Below are 14,956 nucleotides of genomic sequence, written 5' to 3'. Positions count from 1 at the left end.
AAGAATAAAAACCATATGATCATCTCAATTGTCATGGAGAAAAAGCTTTTGACAAAATTCAACACCTGTTTATGATAAAAACTCTCCAGAAATTGGGCATAGAGAGAACCTACCTCAACATAATAAAGGCCATATATGACAAACCCACAGCAAACATGATTCTCAATGGTGAAAAACTGAAAACATTTCCACTAAGATCAGGAACAAGACAAGGTTGCCCAGTTAGTTTTGAAAGTTTTAGCCACAGCAATCAGAGATGAAAAAGAAATAAAAGGAATCCAAATCGGAAATGAAGAAGTAAAACTGTCATGGTTTGCAGGTGACATGATACTATGAATAGAGAATCCTAAAGATGCTACCAGAAAACTACTAGAGTTAATCAATGATTTTGGTAAAGTAGCAGGATACAAAATTAATGCACAGAAACCTCTTGCATTCCTATACAGTAATGATGAAAAATCTGAAAGAGAAATTAAGGAAACACTCCCATTTACCACTGCAGAAAAAAATAATAAAATACCTAGGAATAAACCTACCTAAGGAGACAAAAGACCTGTATGCAGAAAACTATAAGACACTAATGAAAGAAATTAAAAATGATATGAAGAGATGGAGAGATATACCATGTTCTTCAATTGGAAGATTCAACATTGTGAAAATGACTATACTACCCAAAGCAATCTACAGATTCAGTGCAATCCCCATCAAACTACCAATGTCATTTTTCACAGAACTAGAACAAAAAAATTCACAATTTGTATAGAAACACAAAAGACCCTGAATAGCCAGAGCAATCTTGAGAAAGAAAAACAGAGCTGGAGGAATCAGGTTCCCTGACTTCAGACTATACTACAAAGCTACAGTAATCAAGCCTCTGTGGTACTGGCACAAAAACAGAAATATAGATCAGAGGAACAAGAGAGAAAGCCTAGAGATAAACCCACGCACATATGATCATCTTATCTTTGATAAAGGAGGCAAGAATATACAGTGGAGAAAAGACAGCCTCTTCAATAAGTGGTGCTGGGAAAATTGGATGGCTATATGTAAAAGAATGGAATTAGAACACTCCCTAACACCATACACAAAAATAAACTGAAAATGGATTAAAGACCTAAATGTAAGGCCAGACACTATCAAACTCTTAGAGGAAAACGTAGGCAGAACATTCAATGACATAAATCACAGCAAGACCTTTCTTGATCCACCTCCTAGAGTAATGGAAATAAAAACAAAAATAAACAAATTGGACCTAATGAAACCTAAATGCTTTGCACAGCAAAGGAAACCATAAACAAGATGAAAAGACAACCCTCAGAATGGGAAAAAATATTTGCAGATGAAGCAACTGACAAATAATTGATTCTCCAAAATATACAAGCAGCTCATGAAAAAAATATAAAATATACAAGCAGCTGAAGAAAAACAAACAACCCAATCCAAAAATGGGCAGAAGACCTACATAGACATTTCTCCAAAGAAGATATACAGACTTCCAACAAACACATAATAGGATGCTCAACAACACTAATCATTAGAGAAATGCAAATCAAAACTACAATGAGGTATCACCTCACACTGGTCAGAATGGCCATCATCAAAAAGTCTACAAACAATAAATGCTGCAGGGGGTTTGGAGAAAAGGAAACTCTCCTGCACTGTTAGTGGGAACATAAATTGATACAACCACTATGGAGAACAGTACGGAGGTTCCTTTAAAAACAAAAATAGAACTACTACACGACCCAGCAATCCCACTACTGGGCATATACCCTGAGAAAACCATTATTCAAAAAGAGTCATGTACAACAATGTTCATCGAGCTCTATTTACAATAGCCAGGACATGGAAGCAACTTAAGTGTCCAATGACAGATGAATGTATAAAGAGAATGTGGCACATATATACAATGGATATTACTCGGCCATAAAAAGAAATGAAATTGAGTTTTTTGTAGTGAGGTGGATGGACCTAGAGTCTGTCATACAGAGTGAAGTTAGTCAGAAAGAAAAAAACAAAAACTGTATGCTAACACACATATACGGAAGCTAAAAAAAAAAAGTTTCTGAAGAACCTAGGGGCAGGACAGGAATAAAGATGCAGATGTAGAGAATGGACTTGAGGACACAGGGATGGGGAAGGGTAAGCTGGAATGAAGCGAGAGAGTGGCATGGACATATATACACTACCAAATGTAAAGTGGATATCTAATGGGGAGCAGCCATATAGCACTGGGAGATCAGCTCTCTGCTTTGTGACCACCTAGAGGTGTGGGATAAGGAGGGTGGGAGGGAAGCGCAAGAGGGAGGGGATATGGCGATATATGTATACGTATAGCTGATTCACTTTGTGATACAGCAGAAACTAACACACCATTGTAAAGCAATTATACTCCAATAAAGACGTTAAAAAAAAATGGCCTAGGAAAAAACGTATAGGAAGAGAACATAGCAAGATGTTAACAATGGTCGTTTTGGGGTGGGAGGAAAAGGAGACAGGTTATGGATGATCTGTTCCTTTTATTTCAACTGTTCTCCATATCAATTTTCTCTTTTTAAAGTTAAGTTGAAGAAAAAGTACAGTAATATAAAGGACAACTCATTGATGCAGAGAAAATCAGTACAAACCCTGACTTAGCCAGAGTTGCATGGGCTACACTACATGCCCAATTTTTTGTGAGTTAATCAGAAACTCTTTTTGAAAATGTGTTTTACAATATTTATTCTTTCAGCCTAAGGATTATAAATTGAACACAAATGTATTTTCCGCATTGCCCCAGGACTGATTCGGGATCATTTTCTGAACGTCAGTTCTTTTAAAACAGGAAACAGGGCTAAATCCATATTGATTCCAAAAACAGACCAGTGGGGTTTTTTAAATTACAATATCATGTTTTCCTTCCTTCTGCTCTGTCTCTCTCTGTCTCTTTCTCTCACTCTCTTTCTCCTTCATCAAAGCAGAATGCATATGTAAAATACTAATTAATTGAAACATGGAATGATTAAGACTTTTACTCTAAGAGAAATATATAGACTTTGGCTAAGAGAGGCAATTGAATAAATGCACATGCCTCCATTCCTTCTTTACATTACATTAAAGTCACAGTGAGAGGATCTTAAAAATATAACCCCTCAAGCATAATAAGAAGAGAAAAGACAATACCTACAGCACTTAGGAAGTTGGGAAACAGAAAGTATAAGTGGTACCTGACATAGCAGACCCAGGAATGCTGAACCCTAAGCCAGCAATGGGAAAGCAACCAGAATCCCCTAAACGTTCAAGAGGTGAAAGTAAGGAAGAAAATAGGGTTGAATTCTATTTAAGTAGCAGTAGAGCCCAGAACTTCTACCAGCTCTGCCCCTCCCTTTAGGTGGTACCACCTGGAAGTTTCTTTTCTACAGGGTCTCTCAGCAGGAGCTCTCCATACACCAAGTGCTGAAAACAATAGAAATAAGTGATCATTTATATAGTGAATACTGATATCCTCCAGCTTTTCCTCCTACTTGGTTGCAAAGAGGATCGCAGACACTCAGGCAGGAAATAAGAAGATTCTTCTCTGGAGAGAATCTTACCTGCCCAGCTGAAGATATCTAAAGGTGCTGGTATTGGGGTACAGTTCCCAAAAACTGGCCCAGCCTGACCACCTTCCAAGGAAACCCACAAACACAGAGTTCTAACAGCTTTTAGGAGCTCCGTTTTTTAACAGAAACAGACAGCTAAGGGTCACCAGATATCTGAGGAAAGTTTCTAACATAAAAGGCAGAAACCATGGCAAAAAGACAAATAAAAACCACTTGGATGAAAAAGGACTGTGTAAGGAGGTAAAATCTTCAAAAGCCCATCACAAATATTCTCAAAGAGATAAAAGCAAATCTTATTTTCACGAAACAAGAACTCAATCCACAGAATGAGGAAGTTCTTTAAAATTAAGAATATGAAAGCAGAGTATTTTAAAATTCACATCAGAATAGGGAGACAAAATTGAGTAAAAGCTTTTTATTTTCCCCAGAAATAAAGTTAAAAGAAAAAGTTTAAAATAGGAGAAAAAAAGCAAGAAAATTAGAAGGGATTCAACATCCATATGATCAGAATTCCAGTGAGAGAGAGAAAAAGAGACAGAGACATAAAACAGAGAGAAAAAGAACAAGACACCCAAAAACATAAAGAAAATTTCCTGAAGTCGAAAGACATCATTTCCCAGATTGAAACACATGGAAAAACCCACACCAAGGTACACCATCTCAAAACATTGGAAGATAGAGCAAAGAGAAGATCCCATCAGTTTCCAGAAAGAAAAAAACAAAAACAAAAACATATTATTTACAAACGATCAAGAATCACAATGGTTTCAAGTTTCTTAATAGCAATACCAGAAGCTAAAAAAAGACCTACTAGAGAATGGACTTGAGGATATGGGGAAGGGGAAGGGGAAGCTGTGACAAAGTGAGAGAGTGGAATAGACATATATACACTACTAAATGTAAAATAGATAGCTAGTGGGAAGCAGCCGCATAGCACAGGGAGATTAGCTTGGTGCTTTGTGACTACCTAGAGGGGTGGGATAGGGAGGGGGGGAGGGAGGGAGATGCAAGAGGGAAGAGATATGGGAACATATGTATACGTATAACTGATTCACTTTGTTATAAAGCAGAAACTAACACATGATTGTAAAGCAATTATACTCCAATAAAGATGTTTAAAAAAATTAAAAAATAATGGAGTAATATCTTCCAAATTTGAAGCAGAAATACTGAACTAATCACTAAAGTGTAAAAAAGAATAAAGTCATTTTTCAGAAGAAATTTGCTTCAATGTATCTCTTATCAGTAAGCTATTGGAAGACGTGTTCCACCAAAACGAGAGAGTAAAAAAAAGAACAAAGAAATATATGGGATCTAAGAAATAGGGGTCCAACCCAATAAAAAAGGCAAAGCAATTCCCATGTTGATGGTAAAGGGAGACTCCAGGTTGACAACAGTACCGGTAACTAGAAAGCAACCATTCCATACTGCAACAAGGAAAAAGCTCTAGGAGAGAGGACTCCAAGCATATAAAATTTATGGAATACTTGGTGTGGTTTAAAGTAACTGGAAGAGAATCAAGCAACAGGGAGAGGTTGAGAATGATTTAACTACAGAGAAAACTAAACATCACAGGAAGCAATTATTAACTCAGAGAAAGAAAATATTATGCCAGAAAGGAAAATTTATCATAGCATATATGGCTCTGCTATGACTAGCATATATGTGTGCCTGTGTGTGTGTGTGTGTGTGTGTGTGTGTGTGTGTATATATCCATAAAAATGTAAATGCTGAACATTGATCTAACCAAAATGATAGAGCTATTTGAGGAGGATGGGGTGGAGGGGAGGATAAGAAATGTGCTGTATACAGAAAAGTAGTGAAAAGAGAAATTAGAGAATGCTTAAATCCTCCAAAATAAAGCAGTAACAGAATAGCATATTATTTCGAGATAGGAAAGCAAATACCAAAAGAAGAAGCTACAAGAATTGAAACTGATTACCTTGAAGAGCACATAATGGGGACACTGGAGGCAGAAGAATGCTAGAATTCATGATAAGCCTTATGGAATTACTTGACCCTTTAAACAATATGCATGTTAAAAGTTAAAAGACAACTTTCTGTCTCCACATACGCACAAATATACACACATATATGACATATCCAACACAGGAAAGCAATCCTATATCTAGAAAAAGAGGGAGGTGGAAGAAGGACTTTGGTTGGAACCAAAAGGAGAAGTCATCAGGGAGAGATGAGAGAGATTGACATCACAAATAAGAAGGAGAGGTCAACACATAATTTTCATCCTTCCAACATTGCCTAGGGCTCTCCACTTTGGAGGAGCATATATGGACTCCTTGTTGAAGGCCCCCTCACCCCACCCCATCAGTAATCATTAGAATACTGTTTCCCAATCATTTTCATTACACATATTATTGAAATAGGTGTTTACACTGCATAGTTGATTAAAGATATGGATCAGGGCAGTGCGAAGGGAGAGGAAGGGAGAGCATTAATATGTTGTACAATCCATGCCCATCAGGGAATCCACAGAGGCCAACTGATTGACAGGTGCAGGCCATATAACTGGGAATGGCTGACTGTCATGGATAAAGGAATCTCCCCAGTCCTGCCCCTCCCTCTATTACACCGACAGTTGGAGTGGGATAGATTTGGAATGGTGGGATTTTCCTCTCTTGTAGGCCCTTGTCTGTGCAGAGGTCTGTTTGAGAATGTCCCAAAAGTTCCCTCAGAGCCCCAGCAAATGCTTTATTATACCCAAAACTCCAAAACTGGATTTCTCTCTCCAGTCTACAAACCTGTTATAAGACAATTTTAAATCAATTCTGCTCACCAAAATGAAAGGTTTCAACACTGAAGGTATTCCAAACAAAATGTTGTGGCCTTCCCTAGGGCAGAGTGGTGCAAACCAACAGTGTATTTATACCCATATTTTTTCCAGAAAAAGAAGATATTTTTGTATTTTTATTTTTCTAGGCTTGTGTGATGATTTTTTAATTAAGATAAAATTGACATATAATATTGTGTAGGTTTAAGATGTACTACATGTTGATTTGATACACTTATATATTGCAATATGATTACTTCCCTAGCGTTAGTTAACACTTCTATCATATAATTACTGTTTCATTTTTGTGGAGAACATTTAAGATCTAGTCTCTTAGCAACTTTGAAGTATATAATACAGTACTGTTGCCTATAGACAATATGCTGTGCATTAGATCTCCAGAACATATTCATCTCCTAACTGCAAGTTTGTACCGTTTGACCAACATGTCTCCAATTCTCCCACCACCCCCACCCCCATGCCAGGATCAGGGTGCACTGGGAGAAGTCCCCTCCAATACCTTCCAGGGCTTACAGCTCTCTTTCCCATATTCATCTGTTCCACTGCTGCCCATGAATTCTGATCACATATTTCTCTGGTAGAAGCATTTCTATTACTGATTAGATATAGTCAAGTGGCTCTTGTTGGGGCTACAGGAGGCAATCTATTGCTTACCGTTAAATGTCAATTTGATTAGTTTAACTGTAAGGTCAAAGCTATTGCCTTTATCTCCGTGTTCTTGGGGGAAGGTCTCATGGATTGCCTGAAGAAGTTGGCCTCTATACCTCTGACTTGTGATCCTGGGCAAGTTATTTAAATGTTTCATCTGTAAAAGAAAATATAGTATTAAGGCCATCATGAGTCTGAAACAAAGTAATGAACATAAAGTTCCTAGCCTAGGGTCTACACTCAAGGAATGTTGAATAAAATAGTTCCTTCCCCTCTGAGATCACACCATATGGAGGACTCTCAAACAATCACAGCCTTGGGCAGTGGGACAAACAAAAGGATCCAGACCACACTGTTAAGGCTTTTGCCCAACGGCATCTCTGACTTGGGGTTACTCACTGCCACCTGAGTTTACCAATTACCACCCCTCATAGCAAGTGTTTCAAATGCAGTTTCTGCCCCACCCTTCAGAAGAAGGACAAGAAGCAAAGCATTCCTGCATTTAATGGAGGCAGAATTCATGATGAGCCCAAGCACAGTTTTTCAACTGGTAATCAGGAGGTCCCATCACTCTGCCCCTCCAGTCTGTCAGACAAACGGCGCCTTTTCTCTGCAACCCTAGCTCAGAGTCACTTGGTCTTTTGCCAGCTGACTCATAAAGCCAGATGAAGCCCTTCAGGACAATTCCTCTTTTAAAGAAGCCACTGCTCAAATGATGGGTTTCAGGTGACCTGAAGGTCCTATTAGGGTTCTCCAGGGATGGTGCTCTGCTCTTGGCCACTCACAGTTCAAATGCTCAACGTGTGGAGCAGTGGAGTATAGGCTCAGATATAGGAGGAAAATTGCTGCCTTAAGTCTTATCTCCCTGTCAGAGAGGAGGATGTAAAAAGCTGATTTCTGAGCTGTGAACCAGAAATTAGTTAATCTCTCCTGTTACTTGTGTTTTCCCAGGCAAACACAGCACATCTCCGAGTCTCTTCTGTGAAGAGAAGGAGTAGGATTAGAAATTCTGTTAAGACCCCTTTCCACCATTAAGGTTCTGACTCCTACTTCCAAAGTACTTTACTGCAAACATCTATACCTCATAAATATTCTGCTATACATGAGACAGTGAAGAGAAACAGATCAGCTATTGTTACAGGATAATGGATACTTGCTATCTTCTCCAAGTTTTGCATTAGAGCCGAAGTTTAAGAACCAAACAATAGTTGTCAAGAAACCTCTCATTTAAACTCAGGCTCTAAACCTTCTATACAAGACTTGCAAAAGGCAGAGTCAAAAACCAGTTATGCCAGTATAGACTATTATCTACCTCCAAGCTTTATAAGAAGAGACTAAAATTTCACTGGGGGCTTAGAATGAGGACTTCATTAAAAGGGTTGTGTGTGTACTCTCTCCTTACACCTTTCCCATAGGTGGGAAAATGCTCCCCTGACATTTTAAGGTAAGTGAACTGCATGAAGAGGAACCTCAAAACAACCACTCAGACAGATTAAGTGTACGAAAGTTTGAAGAACTCAAGGGCCGCTATTCACAACTGAATGAAGTCCAAAGACAAGACATTGGATTGGATGAAGGGGGCAGAGAGGAGAGAAAGATTTGAATCGGGAGTAACCCATACTTCAAGTTATGCTGGACAAAAATGTGTTTTCCATGGGCCAAATATGGACTCCACAACAGGGAACCAACTGTAGATCTTGAAAAAGACTGCCACGAAAAAGCTTCCTGCCAGTAATGAGGCAACCTCAGCAGAAAAAGCCTGCACTGTGCCATCAAAGGTAGATGGTAAGTGGGTTATAAGTGACCACCCAGAAAATTTATTGTGTAAGTTAGTGAACTGCAGTCAGAGATCCTTACCGAGGGGATCTCTGAGGAAGCCACACATAGGTCCCATAAGAAAGGGATGCAAATACACATCTGCACCCAGAAGGGGGAGGCCAAAATACAACCAACCTATTCATAAGATATCTGTTCCTTTGTCTCTCCTGCGTACTCCCATCTTAGCCAGCCCTAGAATGGCCAGAAACCACCACTAAGAAGAGGTAGGGAGTGGACAAACAGCAGCCGTACACACGGCCCTCCTCTCCCTTCCCCACTGCAAAGTTCTCAGGCTGAAGCTGTCACAAAGAGGTGGAGGGGTGAAGAGGAGTTTTCACCAATATTTTTAGTATGAAGATTTTCAAACATACAGCAAAAGTTGAAAAACTTTTACAGTGAACACCTGTATACCCACCATCTAGATTCTTGTTTTATCACATATCTATTCATCTCTCTATCCATCCATTAGTCCATCTTAGTTTTTATGCATTTCAAAGTAAATTGGAGACATCACTATTTATCCCCTGAATATCTCAGCATGCATTATTAGAGTTCAGTACAGTTTTTATGTAAAATTTACATACAATGAAATATAAAAATCTTAATTATATATTTGCTGAGTTTTGACAAATGCATATATATGTGTAACCTAAAACTCTATCAAATAAAGAACATTACCATAATCCCAAAAAGTCCCTTCATGTCCCCTCTCAATCAATCTCCACTCCTATACTCTTGGATTATCTTCCAGTCTAGATTAGGGTTGCCAAATTTTAGAATTCTATGTAAATGGAATCATATAGCAATCATTCTTTGGTATGTCTTCTTTCAGCCAACAAAATGCTTTTGACATTCATCCATATTATTGAAAATATCAATGGTTCTTTTATTTTTATTGCTGAGTAATATTCCATGGTATAAATGACTATAGTTTGGTTATCAATTCTTCTGTTTATGGACACCAGGACTGTTACAAGTTTTTGGCTATTATGAATAGAACTGTTATGTTCTTCTACAAGCTTCTTTTTTTTTTTTTTTAAGCTTCTTTTTTTAAATATACATTTTCATTAGTCTTGAGTAAATACCTCACAGTGAAATTATTGAATTTTTAAGGTAGGTATATAGTTAGTTTAAGAAAACTCCAGAAATTTTCCAAAGTGGTTGTACTATTTTATATTCTCACCAACAATATAGCAGAGTTCCAGTTGCTCCACGTTCTTACCAACACTGGTGTTTAGTCTTTCCAAACAGCCGTTTTGGTGGGTGTGTACTAGTGTCTTATTGTGGTTTTAATTTGTATTTCCTTGATGACTAAGGATATTGAGCATTTTTCCCATTTGTATATCATCTTTGTGAAGTGTCTCTTGAAATTGTTTCCCCTTCTGGAAGATTTTTTTTATCTTTTATTGTCTGGTTATAAAAATTCTTTATATATCCTGGAAACCAGTTCTTTGTCAGCAAATGGATTTATAAATATTTCCTCCCAGATTGTGGATTGCATATTTATTTTCTTAATGTATCTTTTGATTAGCAGAAGTTTTTGATTTATCAGTTTTTTTCTGCTAGATCCTGTGTCAGTTTTTGTAAGTTGTATTTTTCAAAGAATTTGTTCATTTCATCCAAGTTGTTGAATTTGTTACCATAAAATTGTTGATAATAGTCTCATCATCCTTTTCATGTCTGTAGGATCTGTACTGATAGCTCCTCTTCACTTCTGATATTGAGAATTCATGTTTCTCTTTCTTTCATGATCAGAGTAGCTAGTGGTTTATTAATTTTGATCTTTTCATAGAGCCAACTTTTGCTTTGTTTTCTCTACGTTCTTTTTTGATTTGGCTAGTGTCTGAACTTTTATCTTTATAATTCCCTTCATGCTGCTTCCTAGGGGTTTTTGTTGCTTTTTTTTTCCCCCTATCTTTTTCAGGCCATTGATTTTAGGCCTTTAATTTTTTTCTAATATAAACATGTATAGCTATAAATTTCCCTCTAATCACCACTATAGCTGTATTCTACAAATGTTGATGTGTTTTATTTTCATTACCATTCAGATTGCAATGTTCTCTATTTTCTCTTATGATTTTCTCTTTGACTCATGGATTATATTTAATCTCCAAATATTTGAGGCTTTCCTAGATATCTTATTGTTGATTTCTATTTTGATTTTATTATGGTCAGGGAATAAACTCTGTATGATTTCAATTTGATTTAATCTATTGAGTTTTTTTTATGACGCAGACAGTGATCTATCCTGATGAATACCATACACACTTGAAAAAAAAGTGGTTGTTGGGTGTAGTCTTCTATAAGTTAATTCAAGATGGTTGATGAGATTAGATGAGATTTTTGGATTTTGAAATTAAACTGGACAGAATTCTTTAAACCTAAATTTGCTCAGGAAAATATAGGATGCCAAAGACTTCATCCAATGGATCTGTAATAAGTCCACAGGGCAAATTTTAAGAATAGAGAGGGAAAATTAACCATTTCTGATTGCTTCTTGCTAGACCCAGTGCATTCAATAAAGTTTTTATAGTGCTATGTTATTGTTTTTTTCTTGTTATTACAATTATTCCCAGATGGAAAAAATAAAAGCAGTGGGAAGCTGATAATGAGAAAACAAGAATGATTAAGCACTACCTTTATGCCTCACTTTACCATTTGAGAAATATAATCAACATGATGGCTTTTCACACTGAGGGTAGAAGCATTTTTCCATCTGTTATGTTTCCTGTTATATTCTGGATAGAAAATAGATTTCTTCTCTCCCTGGGAGCCTGTTAAAGATATTTGAGAAGAATGCCAGCTCTAGACAAAGTCTGATACAAATGGGAATGTGTTTTATTTCCCTGTTTTTCACCCTTTTCCTTTGCTAGGAGCTGAGGTAAAAGGAGAAGGAGGTGAAAGGACAAAACACTGATTGAATACCTACTGTGGTCCAAACTCTATGTATGGTCTATCTACACATTATCTCTTTTCAACCCCAAAACTACCCTGCCAGGTAGTTACTATTACTTCTGCCATATTATACAGACATAAAGCTCAAAGAATCTAGGTACCATGTCCAAAACCTACTTAGAAGGCACCAATTCCACAGGAACTTAACAAATTAGGATGTAAACAGCACTTCTAGGAATTTCTCACAAGGCAATTCTCACACTGATATCCAAAGACATTTACAAGAATGTTTTCAACAACATTGTTGAAATAATGGATAACTGGAAGCAATCTAAATGCCATCATTGGAAGAGTTAGGTTAGTTATGATATTTTCATATTACAGAATACTGTGCAGATGTTGACAAATAACATTAAGTTAAAAAAATCACATTCAACTTCTACTCATGGGCCCAAGGAGACGTGTTCAAGAATATTCATTGTATTTGTACATATACACAAATTTGAAGGAACGAGTAGAGGTTATCTACAAGCAGTTCTTTACTGGGGAAGAAGGAGAATTAAGGGGGGCTTGTACTTTTTAAAATAAATTTTTATTGGAGTATAGTTGCTTTACAATGTTGTGTTAGTTTCTGCTGTACAGCAAAGTGAATCAGCAATACATATACATATAACCCCTCTTTTTTGGATTTCCTTCCCATTTAGGTTACCACAGAGCATTGAGTAGAGTTCCCTGTGTTATACAGTAGGTTCTCATTCATTATCTGTTTTATACATAGTAGTGTATAAACATCAATCGCAATCTCCAAATTCATCCCGCCACCCCCCTTCCAAGGGGGGCTTGTACTTTTAATATGCTTTGGTATTGCATGTTTTCATGTATAACTTGTGTAATTTTTATAAATATAGTATTTTAATATCTACATGATTACTAGGTTAGAAGGCCATAAATTTGCTTTGATAGAATCCTCCTTATTACTGCAGTTGATTTCTATAGCTAGGACCTTCCCAGTCCCTGAGGAAGAACACTAGAACTGGAAGGCAGAAATATTAATGCTGGTGATGTAGAGCTGGAGAAGGTGGATCTGGGCAGCCAGATCCATCCGCAGCCCTGAGTAGCAACCTTGGGAAACCTTGCATTTGATATGTTGATCTATGAGTTGATATTCAACTTATATGATTTGAATTGAAAACAAAATGCCAGTTGTGAATTTTAGAAATAAAGGTTACATTATCATCAATAACGAGGTATATGTAACATTAAATTACATATACCATTTTACACTCTTAAGCTTGGCAAAAATTTTAAAGCTTAACAATACCAAGTGAAGCTAAAAACAAAACAAGCTATCCAATGTCACTTGTGGGAATACAAATTGTTATAACCACTTTAGACAATTAGTCAATTCCTGGTAAAGTTGGAGACAAGCCTACCCTACATGTTAGCAATCCCACATATATAAGAGAGATTCTTCTCAAGAGATCTACACAAGAATGCACATGGCAAGAGTGTAGTACTTACATTGTTGTGTGTCCATGTGGTAGATTATTCAGCAGGGAAATTAAATAGACTAGAGCTATACATTTCAATAATCCTGACAAGATAAAATTGAGCATAGAGAGCTTCAACTGTATCATAATGCTTTGTTTTGACAAAAATAGGGAGGAGGAGGGGCATTGGACAACAGAAAAATTAAAAGATTCTGAAGTATATGGAGAAAAATATCCATATTTAAAAAATTTTGATGATGGGTACATAAATGTTTGTTATAGTATTCTCTGTCTTTTCTGCATTTTTGAAATATTCAATAAGAAGGAAAAAGAGAAAAGACATGGGAAAGAATATTCTGAGAATAGACACCCGAATTTTAATGGCGATTATCTCTAAAAGGTAAGATTCTCAATGACTTTAATTTTCTTTTCTATATTTTTCTATATGTTATATTTGTACACATAAAACATGAGTTTTATTTATAACAATAAAAATGCATTAAAGTTACAATATACAACTTTTATGACATATGATGAAACTATATGAAATATAGACACAGCATGAAGAACTAGTACTAGAATAAGATATTAAGAGTTGTTAATCCTTGGAGCTGGGATTATAGGTGCCTTTGTTTCTTCATATTTTTCTCTAAATACTAATTATTCCATAGTGGGAAAATAATATGTTTGGAAAAGTTGGACTAAATAAAAAGCTATAGGTTTTAAATGAAAAGAAATTCAAATTTTTTTCAGCATTGTAAAATTATAATTTTTAAATGAAGTTAGTTATGATATTGAAATTTATATTGATATTCTGTGAATGCTCATTCTGCTAATCAAAATATTGAGTTAAATAGCATGAGCTATTCCCTAAGTAAATTCTATGGTAGGGAGCTGGTTATTAGGAAAGGGAGAACAATGTTTCTTCTTTTTTAATTAATTAATTTATTTATGAATTTTTGGATTTTATTTTTTTATTCAACAGGTTCTTATTAGTTATCCATTTCATACATATTAGTGTATATATGTCAATCCCAATCTCCCAGTTCATCAAGGAAAGGGGGAACCTAAATTTCTAAGTGGCCTGGTGACCTGAGCTGTTTCCACTAAGAAGGAAGCATCAGAGACATTTAATCAATGCAGTGTCTTTTATAAATCTGCAGGAACTCTCCTAGGAAGCCTTCAAGAGATGGATTCCTTATTATTGTGATATATGTTCCAATTAAATTTTTAGTAATGCTCTCCTGGGACTTCCCAGCCTGAAGGAGGGACAATGTGATCCCAGCCTCCTGACTCCCCACCCTGGACAAGATTCTTTCACGTTAAGGAGGCCATGAACAGTCTGTTGACTACAATCTATAAGGTAAAATGATGGCACTGCTCCAGCAATCCTGAAGTTCTGCTCTAGAATAAATGCAAAGCTCTGACAACCTTAGAATTTCTGTATACACGTGCAGGTAGGTGTCTTCAATTATAAGAGCAATGTTATTTTCTGAAGGAAAAAATGAGTCTAAGAAAATTCTACAAGCCTCTCCTCTGCCACTGCTCTCCACTCCATCCCATTAGTACCAGCCTAACACCAGGAAGCAACTGCCCTCAGTCACCTGAATTTGCCCACGGTGTATGTTGGGTGATGAGTTTTATAAAGCACATAAGCAATCCATTATCTTAGGAGGTCTGAGCAGCGAGGACTCAAGCCAGAAAAAATCAAG

This window comes from Globicephala melas, chromosome 2 (assembly GCF_963455315.2).
Source record: "Globicephala melas chromosome 2, mGloMel1.2, whole genome shotgun sequence".
In the NCBI taxonomy this organism is placed as follows: domain Eukaryota; kingdom Metazoa; phylum Chordata; class Mammalia; order Artiodactyla; family Delphinidae; genus Globicephala; species Globicephala melas.
This window is presented reverse-complemented; position numbering follows the sequence as displayed.